We start from the raw sequence: 24,820 nt of genomic DNA, 5'->3' as shown, positions 1-24,820 counted from the left end.
CCTTTCACTCCAGATCTTCCCGCATTCTTCATTATAAGTATTTACCTTGCTATTTCATAGCAGGAACTACGAAAAGCTGTGAGGGAAGTCCATAGCCCGTCTCCACAGCCAGAGGACCCTGACTGGGCCCTCGACCCCAGACTCGAAGAAGATCTAGACATATTCGTGGAACTCATTGACAGGACGTTCTATCAGTTGAGCTGCGACGGGGCCTTGGTGGCTATCATAGCGATTATCCGGGACTGTTCCCTGCACCGCATGTAAGTAAAACCGGAGTCCCAACTTCCGAGAAGGATCCCTTTTTTGCACTTCACCCATCACGCACATATGGTGTCCTACAGGGAAGGCCCTCGGGACGCCACGCCAAACCCGCAGTGACTTACCAGCAAGGGGCACCGAAACCGGATAGGCTTAAAAGGAAGGCGGTCAGGACTGAGACGTCGTCGCAGAGGTATAAAAAACCCCGCTCCATGGTTTGTCGTCTTTAAAATATAATAACGTCCATTGTTCCTGGCAGGAAAAACGCTCGCCGGACCATGCCCGGAGAGCCTGCCGGCCATGCCTCCACCAGCCGGACTCTAGAGCCGGACTGAGGGGCAGATGCTGACGTGGGGACAACACCGGATGTTCCTCCTACAGAGGATGCAGATAGGCTGTCCACTATGAATTCTAAAGTGGAGAGTGCCATGAATCAAAGGCGCCGTCGGGCTATACTCCGCGACCCTGGTTTCTCTGAGGAGGCGTTCGATGCCTTCAACTCAGGAGACGCGTACATTCGAGCTGCTCAAAATGGTCTTGCCAGAGCCACAGACCAGTATGTAAAGGATATACAGGTAAGAAAATATGATAATTATATATATCTGTAGCCTTGAGACTTGAAACAGTTGACACAACTGATTTTAGGATCATTATTTGTGTAGGCTCTTACGGAGAAGAATACCCAGTTGTCTCAAGAGCTGGAGGAGTGCAAAGCCCAGCTGCGGGCCGCAGTTGCTGCAATGAAGGAGTCCGCGAAGGCCCCATCTGGTAACACTTGTTTCTATCGAAAAGAAGGATATGTACCAGTTAGTATTCGGCATGTATGCAAATCTAACAATAGATTCTGCAGAGAACCCCGGAGTGAATCCGGAGGTCATGCGAGGGGATGAGCAACATGCTTAACGACAGCTAGAGGCTGGCGAGCGCGTGCTTACGCGGGTGAGGCAGGAGAAAAATGATCTCCAAGATGCCAATACCCAGCTGGGCGTTGAACTGAAAGACGTTCAAGTTTGACAAAAGGCTTCGACGCGGCATTTTTAGTAAGTGCTTGAACGAAATTTTATAGAGTTCGGCGAAGAAACCGGCTAACAGAGTTATATCTGTAGGTATGCTGACGGGTCGTCCCGCAGAGGAGATGCCCGAGTCTGCGGGTGATCTTCTACCAGAGCTCTCACAACTGCATGAACAAGTTCGGCAGGTGATGCAGGGCATTGCCCAAGCCTTGTGGCCATCCGCCTCCCTGCCAGGAGGCATGGGGGAGCTTGTAGAGATGCTCAAGGGAGCGCGGCGGCACTTTCGATTATGGAAGATATCGACCTGCTGACAAGGTGCAAGGGAAGCCTGGGCCATGGTGAAGACGCGATATACCAAGACTGACCCGAACCACATGGCCGAGGTCGGACCTGTGGGGTCTGATGGGAAGGAGATCCCCGTCAGTTTGGTGTATGACCAGGTGAAATTAACCGCAAAGTATTCCCAACAGGATTGTAGGCTAGACAGCCTGTTGGATGGTATAGAAGAAGAATTTAGTCAGTCTAAGTGACTGTGTACTTCAAATGACATGTATTGTCCCTAGCCGGATTGTAAATCATTTGTCATGGCGGACCTTTTTGCTTCAACCTCCGGACCCGACAGTCCGGAATGTATCCGAATATCCGCTCAGTTATGTAAAAACCGGGGTACGCGTGGAAACTAGGCGTAGGGGTCATAAGTGCTTGAACAGACAAGTACCCAACTAGCTATGTTATATTACATGGATAGTAAGAAACATCTTCCAGGGAGAATAGTTCCGTTAAGGGTTCCTTTCCCTGGGTAAGCATGCATTAATGTGCATGTCCGGACTGCGAGAAGAGACGCAGGATATAAACGTCTGGGGGAATGTATCACAATAAATAAAAGTCATCTTTTGTTCACCGACCGAATATTCCCTTAAGAACGCTAGCTTTCAGCTTCACCCAGTCTGAGGTACACATCTGGCTGACCTGGCAGTAACAATCGCAGAGGTGCTCCCCTTATGCCCTAGCCGAATTAACAGGAATGTAGGGCATAAACACAAGAGCCAGGCAACCCAGCTTGGCCAAAACTTAAGTCATATCGATGCATATAATGGCGAAGAAAAGGTACATGTGGAAAAGTAACACATGTGCGGGGGGCATAGAGCCCAAAACATAGTTATATTAAGCTTCTGTATAAGAAGCCCCCGGGTATAATGAGCACGCCTAGCGTGTCAAGATTGTGTAGTTAAGACGCATTTTAACCTCTTAAGGCCGTGAAGAAAAGGGGAAGAAAGAAAGAAAGAAAAGACAGATAACGGATATACATAAAAAATTGACGGAGGTAAGGAGACGAACACAGAGTCCGGCGCTAGGAGTAGAACCTTTGGAGTCTGGCTGCGTTCCATGGGTTTGGCTCGAGTCGATTGTCCGATGCATCCCGCCGACAGTATGCTCCACCGGTCAGAACTTTGTCAATAACGAAGGGACCTTCCCATTTGGGCTTGAGCTTGTCCTTTTTCTTCTCCGGTAGGCGCAGAACGAGTTCGCCAACGTTATAAGTTTTATCCCGCACTTCTCTGCTTTGATACCGCCGAGCCTGTTGCTGATAGAATGCGGAGCGGGCTTTTGCCACGTCACGCTCCTCCTCCAGGGCGTCCAAACTGTCCTGCCGATCAAGCTCGACTTCTTTCTCTTCGTACATGCGCACTCGAGGTGAGTCATGAATGATGTCGCAGGGCAGTATCGCCTCTGCACCGTACACCATAAAGAATGGTGTGTATCCGGTAGTGCGATTCAGCGTGGTCCGTGGCCTCCATAGTATGGAGTCAAGCTCCTCCACCCAGTGTGTATCTGATTCCTTCAAGGATCGCACTAATTGGGATTTAATGCCGCTCATGATAAGACCATTTGCTCGCTCGACTTGACCGTTAGTTTGCGGGTGATAGACAGAGGCATAATCGAGCTTAATGCCCATTTTGCTGCACCAGGTTTTTACATCGTCAGTTGTAAAGTTCGAGACGTTATCGGTGATGATGATGTGGGGGACGCTGTAACGGTGTACAACCCCGGATATGAAGTCTATCACTGGTCTGGACTCGGCCGTTTTGACTGGTTTGGCTTCTATCCATTTGGTGAATTTATCCACCATGACCAATAGGTATTTTTTCTTGTGGCTTCCCGCTTTAAGGGGTCCGACCATGTCAAGCCCCCAGACCGCGAAGGGCCAAGTAATGGGGATTGTTTGGAGAGCGGTGGGTGGCATATGGCTTTGGTTTGCAAATAGCTGGCAACTGACGCAATGTTGAACGAGGTCCTGTGCGTCTGCTCAGGACGTCGGCCAGTAAAAACCTGTACGAAAGGCCTTGCTTACAAGGGCCCGAGCTGCGGCGTGGTGGCCGCCAAGTCCAGCATGAATGTCTGCCAAAAGTTGCTGTCCTTCCTCTTTGGAGATGCACCTTTGAAGTACTCCGGTAGTGCTTTTCTTATAAAGCTCTCCCTCATGGACCTTGTAGGCTTTAGACCGTCGTGCAATGCAACGTGCCTCGTTTGGGTCATCGGGGAGTTCTTGCCTAGTTAGGTAAGCCAAGAAGGGTTCTGTCCACGGGGCGATGACAGCCATAATCACGTGGGCCAAAGGTGTTATTTCGGTGGCAGAGCCTCCGATTACGTCAGAGTGTTCGGGGTCTGGTGTTGTGGCCGGATCCGGACTGTTTTTGCCGGACTCCCCTTCCCACACCACAGATGGCTTAAACAACCTTTCAAAGAAGATATTAGTTGGGACAGGGTCGCACTTAGCGCCGATGCGGGCGAGGATATCCGCCGCTTGATTGTTTTCTCGGACCACATGGTGGAATTCGAGGCCCTCGAACCGAGCTGACATTTTGAGGACGGCGTTCCGGTAAGCTGCCATTTTTGGGTCCTTGGCGTCAAAGTCCCCATTTATTTGAGACATTGCAAGGTTCGAATCCCCCGTACCTCTAGGCGTTGAATGCCCATGGAGACTGCCATCCGGAGACCATGCAACAGGGCCTCATATTCTGCTGCATTGTTGGAGTCTGTGTTTAATATTTGGAGTACGTATTGGACTGTATCTTCGGTGGGGGATGTCAGGACGACGCCTGCCCCCAGACCAGCCAGCATCTTAGAGCCGTCAAAGTGCATGATCCAATTAGAGTACGCGCCGTACTCTCTAGGGAGTTCGCTTCCGTCCATTCGGCGACGAAATCAGCCAATACTTGTGACTTAATGGCTCGCCCTGGTTTATATGTTATGTCGAACGGGAGGAGCTCGATAGCCCATTTAGCAATACGGGCCGGAGCATCGTGGTTATTTATTATGTCGTTGAGTGGTACTTCAGAGGCCACAGTAATTGAACACTCTTGAAAGTAGTGTCGTACTTTCCGGGATGCCATGAAGACCGCGTATGATATCTTTTGATAATGTGGGTACCATGATTTGCATGGAGTGAGGACAGTGGATATGTAGTATACCGGCTTTTGAAGCGGGAACTTACAACTTGTTGTGTTGCCGCTATGTATAACATCATTGGTTCGCCGACATTTGGCGCGGCCAAGATTGGGTTGGTGGGCAATACGGCTTTTATTTCTTCCAATCCGGCCGTGGCCACATCGGTCCACTCAAAGTGTTCGGTGCGTCGAAGAAGGCGATAAAGAGCTAGTGCCTTTTCTCTTAATCGGGAGATAAAGCGGCTTAAGGCAACCACGCATCCAGTTAATTTCTGGATTTTCCTGAGGTCTGTTCGGGTAGCCAACTGTGACAAAGCTCGGATTTTAGCCGGATTTGCTTCAATTCCTCTATTGGAGACGATGAAGCCCAAGAGTTTTTCGGCGGGCACGCCGAAAACGCATTTTTCCGGATTGAGCTTGATGTCGTATGTTCGGAGATTGTCGAACATGAGCCTCAAGTCATCAATTAAAGATTCGACATGTCTTGTTTTGATGACCACGTCGTCTACGTATGCCTCCACTGTTTTGCCGATTTGTGTTTCCAAGCATGTCTGAATCATGCGTTGATAGGTTGCACCGGCGTTTTTTAGCCCAAAAGGCATGGTGTTAAAACAGAAGGGGTCGTATGGAGTGATAAATGTCGTTGCGGCTTTATCGGACTCCGCCATCTTAATTTGATGGTATCCGGAGTATGCGTCAAGGAAACACAATGAGTCGTGTCCTGCCGTAGCATCGATAATTTGATCGATGCGAGGGAGGGGGAAGGATGTAACGCCCTCGATGCGGCTATGTCTCCCACGTGTTGGAGGATGACTTAGAGGCATAACCGCATTGAAAGCAATGTCGCAAGTGAGGTAATCTTCACACAACCCATGTAATACATAGGGGAAAGAGATACATAGTTGGCTTACAATCTCCACTTCACACAATACATGAATAAAGCATTACATCATCCAGATACAACCAAGGTCCGACTACGGAACCCAAAATAAAAGAAGACTATCCCAAATGCTACACAGATCCCCGATCGTCCCGACTGGGCTCCACTACTGACCAACTAGAACGAAACAACACAAAGGACAAGATCTTCAACGAGCTCCTCCTTGAGCTTGGTTGCGTCACCTGCACGGTTCAACAGCACCTGCAAACTGGTTTTGGAAGTATCTGTGAGTCACGGGGACTCAACAATCTCACACCCTCGCGATCAAGACTATTTAAGCTTATAGGAAGGGTAAAAGGTATGATGTGGAGTTGCAGCAAGCGACTAGCATATATGGTGGCTAACATACGCAAATGAGAGCGAGAAGAGAAGGCAAAAGCACGGTCGAACAACTATGATCAAGAAGTGATCCTAGAACAACCTACGTCAAGCATTACTCCAACACCGTGTTCACTTCCCAGACTCTGCCGAGAAGAGACCATCACGGCTACACACGCGGTTGATGCATTTTAATTAAGATAATCTTTAGGTTTTCTACAACCGAACATTACCAAATTCCCATCTACCCATAACCGCGGGCACGGCTTTCGAAAGTTCAAATCCCTGCAGGGGTGTCCCAACTTAGCCCATCACAAGCTCTCACGGTCAACGAAGGATATTCCTTCTAGGGGAAGACCCGATCAGACTCGGAATCCCGGTTACAAGACATTTCGACAATGGTAAAACAAGACCAGCAAAGCCACCCGAATGTGCCGACAAATCCCGATAGGAGCTGCACGTATCTCGTTCTCAGGGCACACCGGATTGTCCAAACTTCCGGTAGGCCAGCCCAGAGTTGCCCCTGGTGGCCACCGGCGGCTGACAAGTTGGACCAACACTCAGAGGAGCACTGGTCCGGGGGTTTAAATAAAGATGACCCTTGGGCAGGCCTACCCAAGGGAAAGAAAAGGCTAGGTGGCGAATGGTAAAACCAATGTTGGGCCTTGCTGGAAGAGTTTTATTCAAAGCGAACTGTCAAGGGGCTCCCATTATAACCCAACCGCGTAAGGAACGCAAAATCCGGGAACATAACACTGATATGACGGAAACTAGGGCGACAAGAGTGGAACAAAACACCAGGCATAAGGCCGAGCCTTCCACCCTTTACCAAGTGTATAGATGCATTAATTAGATAAGAGATATTGTGATATCCCAACAAGTAAACATGTTCCAACAAGGAACAACATCTCCATGTTCCAACAAGGAACAAACTTCAATCTTCACCTGCAACTAACAACGCTATAAGAGGGGCTGAGCAAAGCGGTAACATAGCCAAACAACGGTTTGCTAGGACAAGGTGGGTTAGAGGCTTGGTTCAACAATATAGGAGGCATGATTATCAAGTGGTAGGTATCGCAGCATAGGCATAGCAAAAGAGCGAGCATCTAGCAAGCAAAGATAGAAGTGATTTCGAGGGTATGGTCATCTTGCCTGAAATCCCGCAAGGAAGAAGAACGAGTCCATGAAGAAGACAAACGGACGTAGATGAACGGGTCCTCACAATCACGACGTTAATGGAACCAACCCGAAGAAGCAACACCAGAAAAGAAGCACACAACATAGTAAACAAACCAACACATGAACAAGGTATGATATGCGGGATGCGGTATGCGATGCATATGCATGATTTGCAAAGGAATGATTGAACCTGGCCTCAACTTGGAAATCCAAGTGTGCCACTGGAAAGGTGAGGTGATTTCGGTTGAAATCGATATAAAGATCACCGTAATCGGAGACAGGGTTTGGAAATGGCAAGCAAATCAAATAAGGCACCGGTCTGCGATAAACAGTAAGTAGCCATCTAAATGCAACAAGACAAACATACTACAACACTCAAACATGGCAACAAAATACATGGCAGGGATCCACTCATAATTCTTGACAAAATATGAACACTGAGCTACGGCCAATTCATCCATTAACAGGTTCAAACAAGCATGGCAAAAGTGCAATTGGTAAACAGGTTTTAGACTTAGTGAAATTAACACAAGCCTGGAATTTCAGATCAGGTAGCACACTTTGGAGCATGAAAACTATAAGCTACAGGAACTTAACATGGCAAAGCAAGTCATGCCATGGAGCTACTCAAAGATCTTAACAAAAGTCCCTTAGTGACCTTGAGCCAAAAGGGATCAGATAATACAATTGCAAGCATGTGAACATGGAAAAAACATAATCAGATCACAGACTTAGAGAAAAACTGGAACATGCAAATCAGATATCAAGTAGGCATGTTTACGAGCTCGATGCACTCACTACAGAGCAAGGCATGACAAACTAAGCATACACCCATCAAGAATACACATTATATAAGCTAGACATGGCAAGAACAACAACATATCATGCATGGATCAACAACAACATTCTCGGCAAAATCACTAACAAGTAGACAATCTGCCCAGATTCACGAAATGACAAAAGTAAAGCTCGATTGACTCAAGCTAGGGTGCTCCATAAATGCAAACAAAGACATGGATGGATAGAGCACCCCAATATTGACAAATCATCCTTACTGATCATCCTCAAAAGAGGCACGGATCACTAGGAAACAACATGAACATATGGCATATTGATAAAAACAGATCAAGGACTTAGTGGAATTGCTAAGTCCCTGAAATCAGCATTAACGAATGCACCACTACAAGCTTGTGCTAGTCACCACACATATCACAAAAATACATGGATAGCACCTCTGGAAAGATGGCATGGCATATAACAAAACACATGTAGAGCTCAGGAGCATATCATGCACACAATAATCATGGCAAAAATGACAAATAGCTAATTGGAGCAGCAGATCTGACAATTAACTCAAATAGCATTCTTGCAACAGCATTTAGGGCATCAAGATAAACTCAAATGAAAATGATGCAATGAGATGAAATGATGTACTCTTTGAGACGAACATTTTGATATGCTACACGCATGAATCGGAGCTACGGATGATGAGTTATGACATGATGAACAAGAGCATTTGAAACATGGAAATTTCGGGGACTTAGTGGAATTCTCACCCCGCGGAAAAAGTCAACGCGGCGCGGAGAACGAGGATGGCGGCGGATCTGGCCAGAACTTCGCCGGAGGAGGAGAGGACGGCGGCGGGGCTCGAGGTCGCCGGATCCGGTCCGGCCCGACCAGATCCGTGACGAGCGGCGACGGGGGCGGCCCATGGCGCCTCGGCGGAGGCGGGGCGAGGCACATGGCGGCGGCGGAGGCGGCCCAAGGTGGCCGGAGCAGCGGCGAGGTGCGGGCCGCCGGTGGAGTGGCTCGGCGGCGCGGCGGGCTTGGACGGCGGCGCAGGAGAGGCGCAGCCTCGAAGGCAGCGGCGGGCGCTGCCAGGCGCGGGGCGGCGGACGGATGGGCCGGGCGGGCCCGCGATGGGCTCCGCCGGGCCGCGCGGTGGGAGGACTCCGGTGTGGCGACGTGGCGCGCCGTGGGTGTCAGCGGGAGGCGGCGCGCTGACATGGCGGCGCTCCATTGGCTGGAGTGATGTGGTGACGGCGGCGGACATGTCCAGCGGCGGGACGGACATGTCCGGGGAGCGGAGGGAGGTGAGATCTAGGGTTTGCACCGCGAATTTCGGAGTGGAACACATATATATAGGTAGAGGGAGCTAGGAGAGTCCAAATGAGGTGCGGTTTTCGGCCACGCGATCATGATCGAACGATCGAGATGATGGAGGAGGTTTAGGTGGGCCTTGGGCCACTTTGGAAGGGTGTTGGGCTGCAACACACACGAGGCCTTCTCGGTCCCTCGGTTAACCGTTGGATTATCAAACGAAGTCCAAATGGAACGAAACTCGACAGGCAGTCTACCGGTAGTAAACCAAGGCCGCTTGGCAAGTCTCAGTCCAATCCGGAAATGTTTAACCCCCACACACGAAAAGAAGGTAGAAAGGACCACTGGAGGAGATAGAAGTGCCGGAATGCAAAACGGACAACGGGGAAAATGCTCGGATGCATGAGACGAACATGTATGCAAAAGAAATGCACATGAGGACATGATATGCAATGCATGACACGCAAGCAATGACAAGGCAACAACAACAAATAACTAGACGACACCTGCACATCGGTCTCGGGGCGTTACAAAGGGATCCTTGGGGCAAGCCTTGTTAAGGTCCTTGAAATCGACACATAGGCGCCAGGATTTGTCCTTCTTTGGTACCATCACCAGATTTGCTAGCCAGTCCGGATGTTTTATTTCTCTGATGAATACGGCCTCGAGTAACTTGGCTAGCTCTTCTCCCATGGCTTGCCACTTGGGCTCAGAGAAACGCCGAAGAGTCTGCTTGACCGGCTTGAACCCCTTTAGAATGTTAAGGCTATGCTCGGCCAGCCTGCGTGGGATTCCTGGCATGTCTGAAGGATGCCAGGCAAAGATGTCCCAATTCTTGCGCAAGAACTCCCGCACTGCGGTGTCTGTTGTGGGGTTCAGCTGTGCCCTGATGGATGCTGTTTTTGTAGGGTCCATTGGGTGGACCTGGTATTTGACAATTTCGTCCGCTGGTTTAAAAGAGGTGGACTTGGGCCTTTTGTCGAGTATCACGTTGTCCCTGTCCACTGTGGAGCGCAGCGCGGATAGTTCGTCGGCTACCAGGGCTTCGGATAACGCCTCAAGGGCTAGTGCGGCGGTTTTATTTTCGGCGCGGAGTGCTATGTCCGGATCACTAGCCAGAGTGATTATTCCATTGGGCCCGGGCATTTTGAGCTTCATGTACCCGTAATGGGTTATAGCTTGGAAGATCGCGAATGCCTCCCGCCCTAAAAGGGCGTGGTATCCGCTACTAAACGGGGCCACTTGGAATGTGATTTCTTCGGACCTATAGTTCTCCGGCGTGCCGAATACCACATCTAGTGTGATTTTTCCCGCACATCGTGCCTCCCGACTAGGGATAATTCCTCTGAAGGTCGTGCAACTTTGCTCAATGCGGCTCTTGTCTATTTCCATCTTACTAAGAGTTTCCTCGTAGATGAGGTTTAATCTGCTGCTACCGTCCATGAGCACTTTAGTAAGACGGAAGCCGTCCACAATTGGACTAAGGACCAAAGCGGCTAGTGCTCGGGCTGTTCGGAATTGAGGTTCGTCACTGGCATTGAAGGTTATGGCCATGTCGTTCCATGGATTTATTTCTACAATGTGGCAGACTTCGGCAAGGCTGCGGAGTGTTCGCTTGCGCCTATTATTTGAGGCGAAGGTCTCGAAGACTGTCAATACTATATTGTTATTTTCCACAGGATGGTGCTCTATTGTATTGTTGGTGAGGATATCCTCGCCGCTCTTGGCCACCTGTCGGAGTATCCAACATGCTCTAAGGCTGTGTGTTGGCATGGTATCCGCTGTACTGTGAATTTTGCATGGCCCATTGAGCCATCCCTCCAATACGGTTCCACGCCCTGTAGTGGGCTTTGGTTTCTTTGTAATTGGATCAAGTGACTTACGAGAGTACACCCTTTTAGTTCGGACGGGGGGTTTAGTGAGAGCCAGAGGGTCTCAGAATTTTTTTTGGGTTTTCCAGGCCCTTTCCATTGCACAGTACTTCCGTACTATGTCCGCCAAGTCAGCAAAGTGTGCTATGTCACGGCGATTTATGGCGTTGAGGATTCCCTTATCTGTGGAATTTTTGCAAAAGAATGAAATTGCGTCTTCCTCGCGACAGTCCTTGACCTTGCTCATTAGAAGGAGGAATCTAGCCCAATAGTGATGTACTGTCTCTTGGGGCTCTTGTATAATGTGGGAAAGATCACTTGAGTCTGGGTGGGTGGGTAGATTTAGGTCCGAACCCTGACCCGATCTGCGACCCAGGGGCGGAGGAGTTTCCGAGCATGGCAGTTCGGACTCCAGGATGTTGCCCAATAGTTCTGGCCTGCTCTCTGGTTCTAAGTTTGGAGCTTGGGCCATGTCCTCCCGTGGACGGGTATCCGGCTCGGAGAGCACGGGAATCCGGACATAGCTTGTCCTCAAAATAGAGGAAGAATTGCTAGATTGGTCCTCCACCACCGCTATCTGATGGGTGACCGGCGGAGAGTTAATCTCCCTTTGGTCGGGTTTAAGCCCAATCCGATCATAGTCTGTTGCGACTCCCAGGGCAGCGATGCGATCCAAGAACTCTGATACGTCTCCGTCGTATCTACTTTTCCAAACACTTTTGCCCTTGTTTTGGACTCTAACTTGTATGATTTGAATGGAACTAACCTGGACTGACGCTATTTTCAGCAGAATTACCATGGTATTGTTTTATGTGCAGAAAACAAATATTCTCGGAATGACCTGAAACTCCATGGAACATCTTAGAAAAAATAATAAAAAATCCTCGCCAAAGATGAAGACCAGGGGGGCCACACCCTTCTCACGAGGGTGCCCCCCCTAGGACGCGCCCCCCTACCTTGTGGGCCCCCTGGAAACCCTCGGACGCCAACTCCAACTCTATATATTTGCTTTCAGAGAGAAAAAATGAGAGAGAAGAAATCATCGCGTTTTACAATACGGAGCCGCCGCCAAGCCCTAAAACCTCTCGGGAGGGCTGATCTGGAGTCCGTTCGCGGCTCCGGAGAGGGGGATTCGTCGCCGTCGTCATCATCAACCATCCTCCATCACCAATTTCATGATGCTCACCGGCATGCGTGAGTAATTCCATCGTAGGCTTGCTGGACGGTGATGGGTTGGATGAGATTTATCATGTAATTGAGTTAGTTTTGTTTGGGTTTGATACCTAGTATCCATTATGTTCTGAGATTGATGTTGCTATGAATTTGCTATGCTTAATGCTTGTCACTAGGGCCCGAGTGCCATGATTTCAGATCTGAACCTATTATGTTTTCATGAATATATGTGAGTTCTTGATCCTATCTTGCAAGTCTATAGTCACCTACTATGTGTTATGATCCGGCAACCCCGAAGTGACAATAATCGGGACCACTCCTGGTGATGACCATAGTTTGAGGAGTTCATGTATTCACTACGTGCTAATGCTTTGTTCTGGTTCTCTATTAAAAGGAGGCCTTAATATCCCTTAGTTTCCAATAGGACCCCGCTGCCACGGGAGGGTAGGACAAAAGATGTCATGCAAGTTCTTTTCCATAAGCATGTATGACTATATACGGAATACATGCCTACATTATATTGATGAATTGGAGCTAGTTCTGTGTCACCCTATGTTATGACTGTTACATGATGAACCACATCCAGCATAATTATCCATCACTGATACGGTGCCTACGAGTTCTCCATATACTGGTTTACGCTTATTTACTTTCCCGCTGCTATTGTTACAATCACTACAAAATACCAAAAACATTACTTTTGCTGTCTTTACTTTTGTTGCTGCGACCACCACTATCATATTACTTTGCTACTAAACACTTTGCTGCAGATACTAAGTTTCTAGGTGTGGTTGAATTGACAACTCAACTGCTAATACTTGATAATATTCTTTGGCTCCCCTTGTGTCGAATCAATAAATTTGGGTTGAATACTCTACCCTCGAAAGCTGTTGCGATCCCCTATACTTGTGGGTTATCAAGATCGTTCAAAGAATAGAGCTCTATTGGATCCATCTGCTCGGCAAATCCCGAGCCGACGTGGAGGCTGTTTTTGATGACCCGTGAAGTCATCGTCGGTGCGACGGCCGAACGGGCGGTCATGACGAAGCCGCCTAGTCGGAGGGTTTGGCCTACAGCCAGGGCTCCCCCAGGTGATGTTGTCCTTGACAACAAGACGACCCATCCAGCCTTATCGTGACGGCACAATGGAACTCTCAATTAAAGCACCAATGTCGGTGTCAAAACCGGCGGATCTCGGGTAGGGGGTCCTGAACTGTGCGTCTAAGGCGGATGGTAACAGGAGACAGGGACACAATCTTTACCCAGGTTCGGGCCCTCTCGATCGAGGTAATACCCTACTTCCTGCTTGACTGATCTTGATGATATGAGTATTACAAGAGTTGATCTACCACGAGATCGTAGAGGCTAAACCCTAGAAGCCAGCCTATGATTATGATTGTCGTTGTCCTACGGACTAAACCCACTGGTTTATACAGACATCGGAGGGGGCTAGGGTTACACAGAGTCGGTTACAAGGGAGGAGATCTATATATCCGAATTGCCAAGCTTGCCTTCCACGCAAAGGGGAGTCCCACCCAGACACGGGACGAAGTCTTCAATCTTGTATCTTCATAGTCCAACAGTCTGGCCAAAGGATATAGTTCGGCTGTCCGAGGACCCCCTAATCCAGGACTCCCTCAGTCATATGTATGGCCGTGGGATAATTTACCTCTACCAGTGCAATGAGGCGGGGCGGGCTGGTGTTCGGCGTGAGTTGCCATTTTGTCCCGACCACGTGGTGGTCGGTCAGCCGCATTGTACGATGGTGGTATGTATTCCGGCGCCTCCTCATCAAACTGAGGTAGCAATTTGCTTTTTGGGTAGCTTTTGGTTGGGCGCTTGAGGCCGTATTCTTCGGCTGCTAGGACATCGGTCCATTTATCATTTAGTAGTTCTTGGTCAGCTTGAAGCTGCTGCTGCTTCTTTTTTAGGCTCCTTGCTGTGGTTATTAGCCAGCGCTTGAAACACTCCTGCTCCAGAGGTTCCTCAGGCACGATGAAATCGTCGGTGCCAAGGCTCACCTCATTCTTGTAGAGCGGAAGATAACTTTCGTCCTCTGAGTCTTCATGTGTGGCCTGTTTACCAGGGCTAACCTACTGTCGGTGTCAAAACTGGCGGATCTCGGGTAGGGGTCCCGAACTGTGCGTCTAAGGTTGATGGTAACAGGAGACACGATGTTTTACCCAGGTTCGGGCCTGATACGTCCATTTTGCATCATGCTTTTATATCAATATTTATTGCATTATGGGCTGTTATTACACATTATGTCTCAATACTTATGCCTATTCTCTATTATTTTACAAGGTTTACATAAAGAGGGAGAATACCGGCAGCTGGGATTCTGGCTGGAAAAGGAGCAAATATTAGAGACCTATTCTGCATAGCTCCAAAAGTCCTGAAACTTCACGGATGATGTTTTCCAAATATATAAAAAAACATTGAGCGCAAGAACTTCACCAGGGGCCACACTCTGCCCACGAGGGTGGGGGCGCGCCCCCTACCTGGTGGCCCTCCGGTGACCATCTTCTGCTATATGGACACTTTCGATGGGGAAATAATCATAAGCCATCTTCTCGGACGAAACTCCGCCGCCACGAGGTGGAACCTTGGCGGAACCAATCTAAGGTTCTGGCGGGGCTGTTCTACTGGGGAAACTTCCCTCCCGAAGGGGGAAATCATTGCCATCGTCATCACCAACGCTCCTCTCATCGAGATAGGGCAATCTCCATCAACATCTTCATCAGCACCATCTCATCTCAAAACCCTAGTTTATCTCTTGTATCCGATTCTTGTCTCCAAGTCCGGGATTGGTGCTAGTAGGCTGCTAGTAGTGTTAATTACTCCTTGTAGTTGATGCTAGTTGGTTTAATTGGTGGAAGATCATATGTTCAGATCCTATATGCACATTAATATCCCTCTGATTATGAACATGTTTATGCTTTGTGAGTAGTTACTTTTGTTCCTGAGGACATGGGAGAAGTCTTGCTATTAGTAGTCATGTGAAGTTGGTATTCATTCGATATTTTGATGAGATGTATGTTGTCTCTCCTCTAATGGTGTTATGTGAACATCGACTACATGACACTTAACCATTGTTTGGGCCTAGAGGAAGGCATTGGGAAGTAATAAGTAGATGATGGGTTGCTAAAGTGACAGAAGCTTAAACCCTAGTTTATGCGTTGCTTCATAAGGGGCTGATTTGGATCTATATATTGCATGCTATGGTTTGGTTTACCTTAATACTTTTGCTGTATTTGCGGATGCTTGCAATAGAGGTTAATCATAAGTGGGATGCTTGTCCAAGTAAGGGCAGCACCCAAGCATCGGTCCACCCACATACCAAATTATCAAAGTACCAAACGCGAATCATATGAATGTGATGAAAACTAGCTTGACGATATTCCCATGTGTCCTCGGGAGCGCTTTACATCATATAAGAGTTTGTCCAGGCTTGTCCTTTGCTACAAAAAGGATTGGGTCACCTTGCTGCACCTTATTTACTTTTGTCACTTGTTGCTCATTACAAATTATCTTATCACAAAACTATCTGTTACCACTTATTTCAGTACTTGCAGAGAATACCTTGCTGGAAACCTCTTATCATTTCCTTCTGCTCCTCGTTGGGTTCGACACTCTTACTTATTGAAAGGACTACGATAGATCCCCTATACTTGTGGGTCATCAAGACTCTTTTCTGGCGCCGTTGCCGGGGAGTGAAGCGCCTTTGGTAGGTGGAATTTGGTAAGGAAAAATTTATATAGTGTGCTGAAATTTACTGTCACTTGTAACTATGGAAAGTAATCCTCTGAGGGGCTTGTTCGGGGTATCTTCACCCCGACCAGTAGAGCAAAGAGTTGCTCCTCAACCTACTTAACCTACTGAAAATGAAAATGCTTTCTTTGAAATTCCTTTGGGTATGGTAGAAAAACTGCTAGCTAATCCTTTTTAGGAGATGGAACAAAACATCCCGATGAGCATCTAATATATGTGGATGAAGTTTGTCGATTATTTAAGCTTGCTGGTGTACCCGGAGATGTTGTTAAGAAGAAGGTCTTCCCTTTATATTTGAGGGTAGATGCATCGACATGGTATAGGCTATGTGATGATATGGAGTCTTGGAACTACAAACGATTGAAATTGGAATTTCATCAAAAGTTTTATCCTATGCATCTTGTTCATCGTGATCGCAATTATATATATAATTTTTGGCCTCATGAAGGAGAAAGCATCGCTCAAGCTTGGGGGAGGCTTAAATCAATGTTATATTCATGCCCCAATCATGAGCTCTCAAGAGAATGATTATTCAAAAAATTTATGCTCGGCTTTCTGGTAACAATCGCACCATGCTTGATACTTCTTGTGCTGGCTCTTTTATGATGAAGACTATTGAATTCAAATGGGATTTATTGGAAAGAATTAAACGCAACTCCGAAGATTGGGACCTCGACAATGGTAAGGAGTCAGGTATGACACCTAGTTTTGATTGTGTTAAAATCTTTTATGGATACCGATATTTTTCATAAATTTAGCGCCAAATATGGACTTGACTCTGAGATGGTAGCTTCTTTCTGTGAATCTTTTGCTGCTTATGTTGATCTCCCCAAGGAGAAGTGGTTTAAATATCATCCTCCCATAGAAGTAAAAGTAGCTGCACCTATTAAAGTTGAAGAAAAGAGTATTACTTATAATAATCCTATTGTTCCTACTTCTTACGTTGAGAAACCACCTTTCCCTGTTAGGATAAAGGATCATGCTAAAGCTTCAACTGTAGTTCGTAAAAGCAATAATTAAACATATACACCTCCTGAGCAAGTTAAAGTTGAACCTAATATTGCTATTGTTAAAGATCTCTTGTCTGATAATTTAGATGGGCATGTTATTTATTTCTGTAATGAAACTGCCAGAATTGCTAAACCCTGTGATACAGATAAACCTAGACCTGTGGTAGGCATGCCTATTATTTCTTTTAAAATAGGAGATCATTGTTATCATGGCTTATGTGATATAGGTGCTAGTGCTAGTGTAATACCTTATTCTTTATACCAAGAAGTTATGCATGATATTGCACCTGCTGAGATGGAAGATATTGATGTTACAATTAAACTTGCTAATAGAGATACTATTTCACCAATGGGAATTGTTAGAGATGTTGAAGTCTTGTGTGGGAAAACTAAATATCCTGCTGATTTTCTTGTTCTTGGTTCCCCACAAGATAGTTTTTGTCCCATTATATTTGGTAGACCCTTCTTAAATACTGTTAATGCTACCATAGATTGCCAAAGGGATGTTGTTACTGTCGATTTAGATGATATGACTCATGAATTTAATTTTTCTAAATTTAGTAGACAACACCGTGAAGAAGAATTACCTAGTAAGGATGAAATTATTGGTCTTGCTTCTATTGCCATACCTCCTAGTGATCCTTTAGAACAATATTTGCTAGACCATGAAAATGATATGTTTATGAATGAAAGAAGGGAATTAGATGAAGTATTCTTTAAACAGGAACCTATTTTGAAAAACAATTTACATGTTGAAATCCTAGGGGATCCTCCTCCACCCAAGGGTGATCCCGTGTTTGAGCTTAAACCGTTACCTGATACTCTTAAATATGCTTATCTTGATGAGAAAATGATATACCATGTTATTATTAGTGCTAACCTTTCAGAACATAAAGAAGAGAGATTATTGAAAACTCTGAAGAAGCACCGTGCTGCTATTGGGTATACTCTTGATGATCTTAAGGGCATTAGTCTCAATCTATGTCAACATAAAATTAATTTGGAAGAAGATGCTAAACCAGTTCGTGATCATCAACGCCGTCTGAATCCTAAAATTTAAAGTAGTGGTAAGAAAGGAGATACTAAAGCTCCTTGAGGCAGGTATAATTTATCCCGTTGCTGATAGTAAGTGGGTAAGTCCTGTCCATTAAGTGATCGTGATTACTGTTGTTCCTAAGAAGGGAGGTATTACTGTTGTTCCTAATGATAAAGATGAATTGATTCCTCAAAGAATCATTACTGGTTATAGGATGGTAATTGATTTCCGCAAATTAAATAAGGCTACTAAAAAATATCATTACCCCTTACCTTTTATCGATCAAATGCTAGAAAGATTATCCAAACATACACATTTTTGCTTCCTAGATGGTTATTCTGGTTTCTCTCAAATACCTGTGTCAGCCAAAGATCAATCAAAGACTACTTTTACATGCCCTTTTGGTACTTTTGCTTATAGACGTATGCCTTTTGGTTTATGTAATGCACCTTCTACCTTTCAAAGATACATGATGGCTATATTATCTGACTTTTGTGAAAAGATTTGTGAGGTTTTCATGGACGACTTTTCCGTCTATGGATCTTCTTTTGATGATTGCTTGAGCAACCTTGATCGAGTTTTGCAGAGATGTGAAGAAACTAATCTTGTCTTGAATTGGGAAAAGTGCCACTTTATGGTTAATGAAGGTATTGTCCTGGGGCATAAAGTTTCTGAAAGAGGTATTCGAGTTGATAAAGCCAAGGTTGATGCTATTGAAAAGATGCCATGTCCGAAGGACATCAAAGGTATAAGAAGTTTCCTTGGTCATGCCGGTTTTTATAGGAGGTTCATCAAGGACTTCTAAAAAATCTCTTGGCCTCTGACTAATTTATTACAAAAAGATATACCATTTGTCTTTGTTGATGATTTTGTAGAAGCATTCGAAATACTTAAGAAAGCATTGATCTCTGCACCTATTGTTCAGCCACCTGATTGGAATTTACCCTGTGAAATTATGTGTGATGCTAGTGATTATGCTGTAGGTGCTGTTCTAGGACAAAGAGTTGATAAGAAACTAAATGTTATTCAATATGTTAGTAAAACTCTAGACAATGCTCAAAGAAATTATGCTACTACTGAAAAAGAATTCTTAGTAGTTGTATTTGCCTGTGATAAGTTTAGACCTTATATTGTTGATTCTAAAGTAACTATTCGCACTGATCATGCTGCTATTAAATATCTTATGGAAAAGAAAGATGCTAAACCTAGACTTATTAGATGGGTTCTCTTGCTGCAAGAATTTGATTTACATATTGTTGATAGAAAAGGAGCTGAGAACCCCGTTGCAGACAACTTGTCTAGGTTAGAAAATGTGCTTGATGGCCCACTACCTATTCATGATAGCTTTCCTGATGAGCAATTAAATGTCATAAATACTTCTCATACTGCTCCATGGTATGCTGACTATGCTAATTACATTGTTGCTAAGTTTATACCACCTAGTTTCACATACCAGCAAAAGAAAAAGTTCTTTTATGATTTGAGGCATTACTTTTGGGATGACCCACATCTTTATAAAGAAGGAGTAGATGGTGTTATTAGACGTTGTGTACCTGAGCATGAACAGGAACAGATCCTACGCAAGTGTCACTCCGAAGCTTATGGAGGACACCATGCTGGAGATAGAACTGCACATAAGGTATTGCAATCTGGTTTTTATTGGCCTACTCTCTTCAAGGATGCCCGTAAGTTTGTCTTATCTTGTGATGAATATCAAAGAATTGCTAATATTAGTAGACGTCAAGAAATGCCTATGAATTATTCACTTGTTATTGAACCATTTGATGTTTGGGGCTTTGACTATGTGGGACCTTTTCCTTCCTCTAATGGTAATACACATATTTTAGTTGTTGTTGATTACATTACTAAGTGGGTAGAAGCTATTGCAACTAGTAGTGTTGATCATAACACTTCTATTAAAATGCTTAAAGAAGTTATTTTTCCAAGGTTTAGAGTCCCTAGATATTTAATGACTGATGGTGGTTCACATTTTATTCATGGTGTTTTCCGTAAAATGCTTGCTAAATATGATGTTAAACATAGAATTGCATCTCCTTATCACCCTCAGTCTAGTGGTCAAGTAGAATTGAGTAATAGAGAACTCAAATTAATTTTGCAAAAGACTGTCAATAGGTCTAGAAAGAATTGGTCCAAGAAATTAGATGATGCATTATGGGCCTATAGAACTGCATATAAAAATCCTATGGGTATGTCTCCGTATAAAATGGTTTATGGAAAAGCATGTCACTTACCTCTCGAACTAGAACACAAGGCTTATTGGGCTATTAAAGAACTTAATTGTGATTTTAAACTTGCCGGTGAGAAGAGGTTATTTGATATTAGCTCACTTGATGAATGGAGAACCCAGGCCTACGAAAATGCCAAGTTGTTTAAAGAAAAGGTTAAAAGGTGGCATGATAGAAGGATACAAAAGCGTGAGTTTAACGTAGGTGATTATGTATTGCTATACAACTCTCGTTTAAGATTTTTTGCAGGAAAACTTCTCTCTAAATGGGAGGGTCCTTACGTTATCGAGGAGGTCTGCCGTTCCGGTGCCATAAAAATCAACAACTTCGAAGGTAAAAATCCGAAGGTGGTGAACGGTCAAAGAATCAAACACTATATCTCAGGTAATCCCATAAATGTTGAAACCAATGTTATTGAAACCGTAACCCTAGAGGAATACATAAAGGACACTTTCTGGAACATTTCAGACTCCGAAAAGGAATAGGTATGTGGTACGGTAAGTAAACCGACTCCAAAACAGTTTTAAGGCAATATTTCTCCGTTTTGGAATATTTAGAAAAATAGAAAAATAAGCAGTAGTCCGGAAAGGACACGAGGGCTCCATGAGGGTGGAGGGCGCACCCTACCCCCTGGGCACGCCCCCCTACCTCGTGGGCACCTCGTGTGCTCTCCGGACTCCGTTTTCTTATAGGACACGTACTTTGGTCGGTAAAAATTCATTATATAACCTCCCGGGGCTTTTGACTCCCGTATCACGCGAAAATCTTCTGTCTTTGTTTCGAGCTGTTTTTTGTCAGGGTTCTCAAGGCCAGGCACTATGTCGTCTCCCTCCTCCTCCAACCATGAAGGCAACGATGCTTGGCTAATGGAGATAGAGCTGAAGAGAGAAGAACCTATGGAGATCAACAAGGATGAAGGGATCAAGAAGGCCATGGAGGACCAAGTTGCAGCAACAGAAGACACCCTCCAACTGGATCACAATCTTCTTACCCCAACAGAAATCGAAGCTTTCAAGATGATTGAGTTGGCTCGTATACAAAATAAGTATCTCACACGTGAAAATATTTTGTTGAAGGAGCATATCATCGCACTCAAGGGCATTATCCGCAAGCTAGAAGACCTCCTACGCTCGATGTGCGACTATCCATCATCAACAACTCCCCCTTCTTCACCAACAAAGGAGACATAATCACCTGGGTATGGGCACTCCACTTGGCAACTGCCAACCTTGGGGGAGTGCCCCGGTATCGTATCACCATCACTTTTATCTTCACCGTTTTTCTTAGTTTGATCCTTTTGGTAATATCTTGATCTAGTAGAATAAAAGTTCTTAGTATCATCTAGTTGTGAGTTTCGCTTTATTACCCCTCTATGTAATCGAGTCCATGAGCTATATAATAAATATTAGTGTTGAGTCAAGGGCTTGATTATTTTGCCATCATCCTAAGTGAATAAAAGAAAAGAGAAAGAAATAAAAAAAGAAACAAAGAGATCATGTGACTCTTATGGAGAGTAATGAGCTCACATAGAAAGAGTGATGAATAAAAGTTATTGAGGGTTGACAAACATAGTTTTGGTCATCGTTGTAATTAATAGGAAGTAATAAACAAAGATAGGTCTTCACATATAAATATACTATCTTGGACATCTTTTATGATTGTGAGCACTCATTAAAATATGACATGCTAAAGAGTTGACATTGGACAAGACAACGTAATGGGTTATGTTTTCTTACATCTGAGATAAATTATATTGTCTTGGATCATCCAACATGTTGAGCTTGCCTTTCCCCCTCATGCTAGCCAAATTCATTGCACCAAGTAGAAATACTACTTGCTCTTCCAAATACCCTTAAACCAGTTTTGCCATGAGAGTCCACCATACCTACCTATGGATTGAGCAAGATCCATCAAGTAAGTTGTCATCGGTGCAAGCAATAAAAATTGCTCTCTAAATATGTATGATTGATTGGTGTGGAAGAAATAAGCTTTATACGATCATGTGATATGGAAGTAATAAAAGCGATAGACTGCATAATAAAGGTCCATATCACAAGCGGCAATATAAAGTGATGTTCTTTCGCATTAGGATTTTGTGCATCCAACCATAAAAGCGCATGACAACCTCTGCTTCCCTCTGTGAAGGGCCTATCTTTTATTTTTATCTCCTATACTGCAATAGAGTCATGGTGATCTTCACCGTTCCTTTTTACATTTTATCCTTTGGCAAACACAATATGTTGGAAAGATCCTGGCATATATGGCTAATTGGATGTGAGTTCTCATGAACTATTACTGTTGACATTACCCTTGAGGTAAGATGTTGGGAGGCGAAACTATAAGCCCCTATCTTTCTCTGTGTCCGATTAAAACTCCATACCCATAAGCATTGCGTGAGTGTCAGCAATTGTGAAAGACTATATGATAGTTGAGTATGTGGACTTGCTGAAAAGCTCTTATACATTGACTCTTTCCTATGTTATGATAAATTGCAATTGCTTCAATGACTGAGATGATAGTTTGTTAGTTTTCAATGAAGTTTACGATTCATACTTGATATTGTGATTAAATTATTACTCTAGCATAAGAAATCATATAAGAAGAATTATATAAGTTGCTGTTCTAAGAATGATCATGATGCCCTCATGTCCATATTTTATTTTTATCGACACCTCTATCTCTAAACATGTGGACATATTTTCCGATTTCAGCTTTTCACTTGAGGACAAGCGAGGTCTAAGCTTGGGGGAGTTGATACGTCCATTTTGCATCATGCTTTTATATCAATATTTATTGCATTATGGGCTGTTATTACACATTATGTCACAATACTTATGCCTATTCTCTCTTATTTTACAAGGTTTACATAGAGAGGGAGAATGCCGGCAGCTGGGATTCTGGCTGGAAAAGGAGCAAATATTAGAGACCTATTCTGCACAGCTCCAAAAGTCATGAAACTTCACGGATGATGTTTTCCAAATATATAAAAAACATTGAGCGCAAGAACTTCAACCAGGGGGGCCACACCTTGCCCACGAGGGTGGGGGCGCACCCTACCCCCTGGGCGCAACCCCTACCTCGTGGGCCCCCTGGTGGCCCTCCGGTGACCATCTTCTGCTATATGGACACTTTCGATGGGGAAATAATCATAAGCCATCTTCTCAGACGAAACTCTGCCGCCACAAGGCGGAACCTTGGCGGAACCAATCTAGGGTTCTGGCGGGGCTATTCTGTCAGGGAAACTTCCCTCCCGGAGGGGGAAATATCGCCATCGTCATCACCAACGCTCCTCTCATCGGGAGAGGGCAATCTCCATCAACATCTCCATCAGCACCATCTCATCTCAAAACCCTAGTTTATCTCTTGTATCCGATTCTTGTCTCCAAGTCCGGGATTGGTGCTAGTAGGTTGCTAGTAGTGTTAATTACTCCTTGTAGTTGATGCTAGTTGGTTTAATTGGTGGAAGATCATATGTTTAGATCCTATATGCATATTAATATCCCTCTGATTATGAACATGTTTATGCTTTGTGAGTAGCTACTTTTGTTCCTGAGGACATGGGAGAAGTCTTGCTATTAGTAGTCATGTGAATTTGGTATTCGTTCGATATTTTGATGAGATGTATGTTGTCTCTCCTCTAGTGGTGTTATGGAACTCTCAATGAAAGCACCAATGTCGGTGTCAAAACCGGCGGATCTCGGGTAGCGGGTCCTGAACTGTGTGTCTAAGGCGGATGGTAACAGTGTTGGAAATATGCCCTAGAGGCAATAATAAATTGGTTATTATTATATTTCCTTGTTCATGATAATCGTTTATTATCCATGCTAGAATTGTATTGATAGGAAATTCAGATACATGTGTGGATACATAGACAACACCATGTCCCTAGTAAGCCTCTAGTTGACTAGCTCGTTGATCAATAGATGGTTACGGTTTCCTGACCATGGACATTGGATGTCATTAATAACGGGATCACATCATTAGAAGAATGATGTGATGGACAAGACCCAATCCTAAGCCTAGCACAAGATCATGTAGTTCGTATGCTAAAGCTTTTCTAATGTCAAGTATCATTTCCTTAGACCATGAGATTGTGTAACTCCTGGATACCGTAGGAGTGCTTTGGGTGTGCCAAACGTCACAACGTAACTGGGTGGCTATAAAGGTACACTACAGGTATCTCCGAAAGTGTCTGTTGGGTTGGCACGAATCGAGACTGGGATTTGTCACTTCGTGTAAACGGAGAGGTATCTCTGGGCCCACTCGGTAGGACATCATCATAATGTGCACAATGTGATCAAGGAGTTGATCACAGGATGATGTGTTACGAAACGAGTAAAGAGACTTGCCGGTAACGAGATTGAACAAGGTATTGGGATACCGACGATCGAATCTCGGGCAAGTATCCTACCGCTAGACAAAGGGAATTGTATACGGGATTGATTAAGTCCTTGAC

The sequence above is a fragment of the Triticum urartu genome, chromosome 4A (assembly GCF_056163025.1).
Source record: "Triticum urartu cultivar PI428250 chromosome 4A, HENAU_Tu73, whole genome shotgun sequence".
NCBI lineage: Eukaryota > Viridiplantae > Streptophyta > Magnoliopsida > Poales > Poaceae > Triticum > Triticum urartu.
This window is presented reverse-complemented; position numbering follows the sequence as displayed.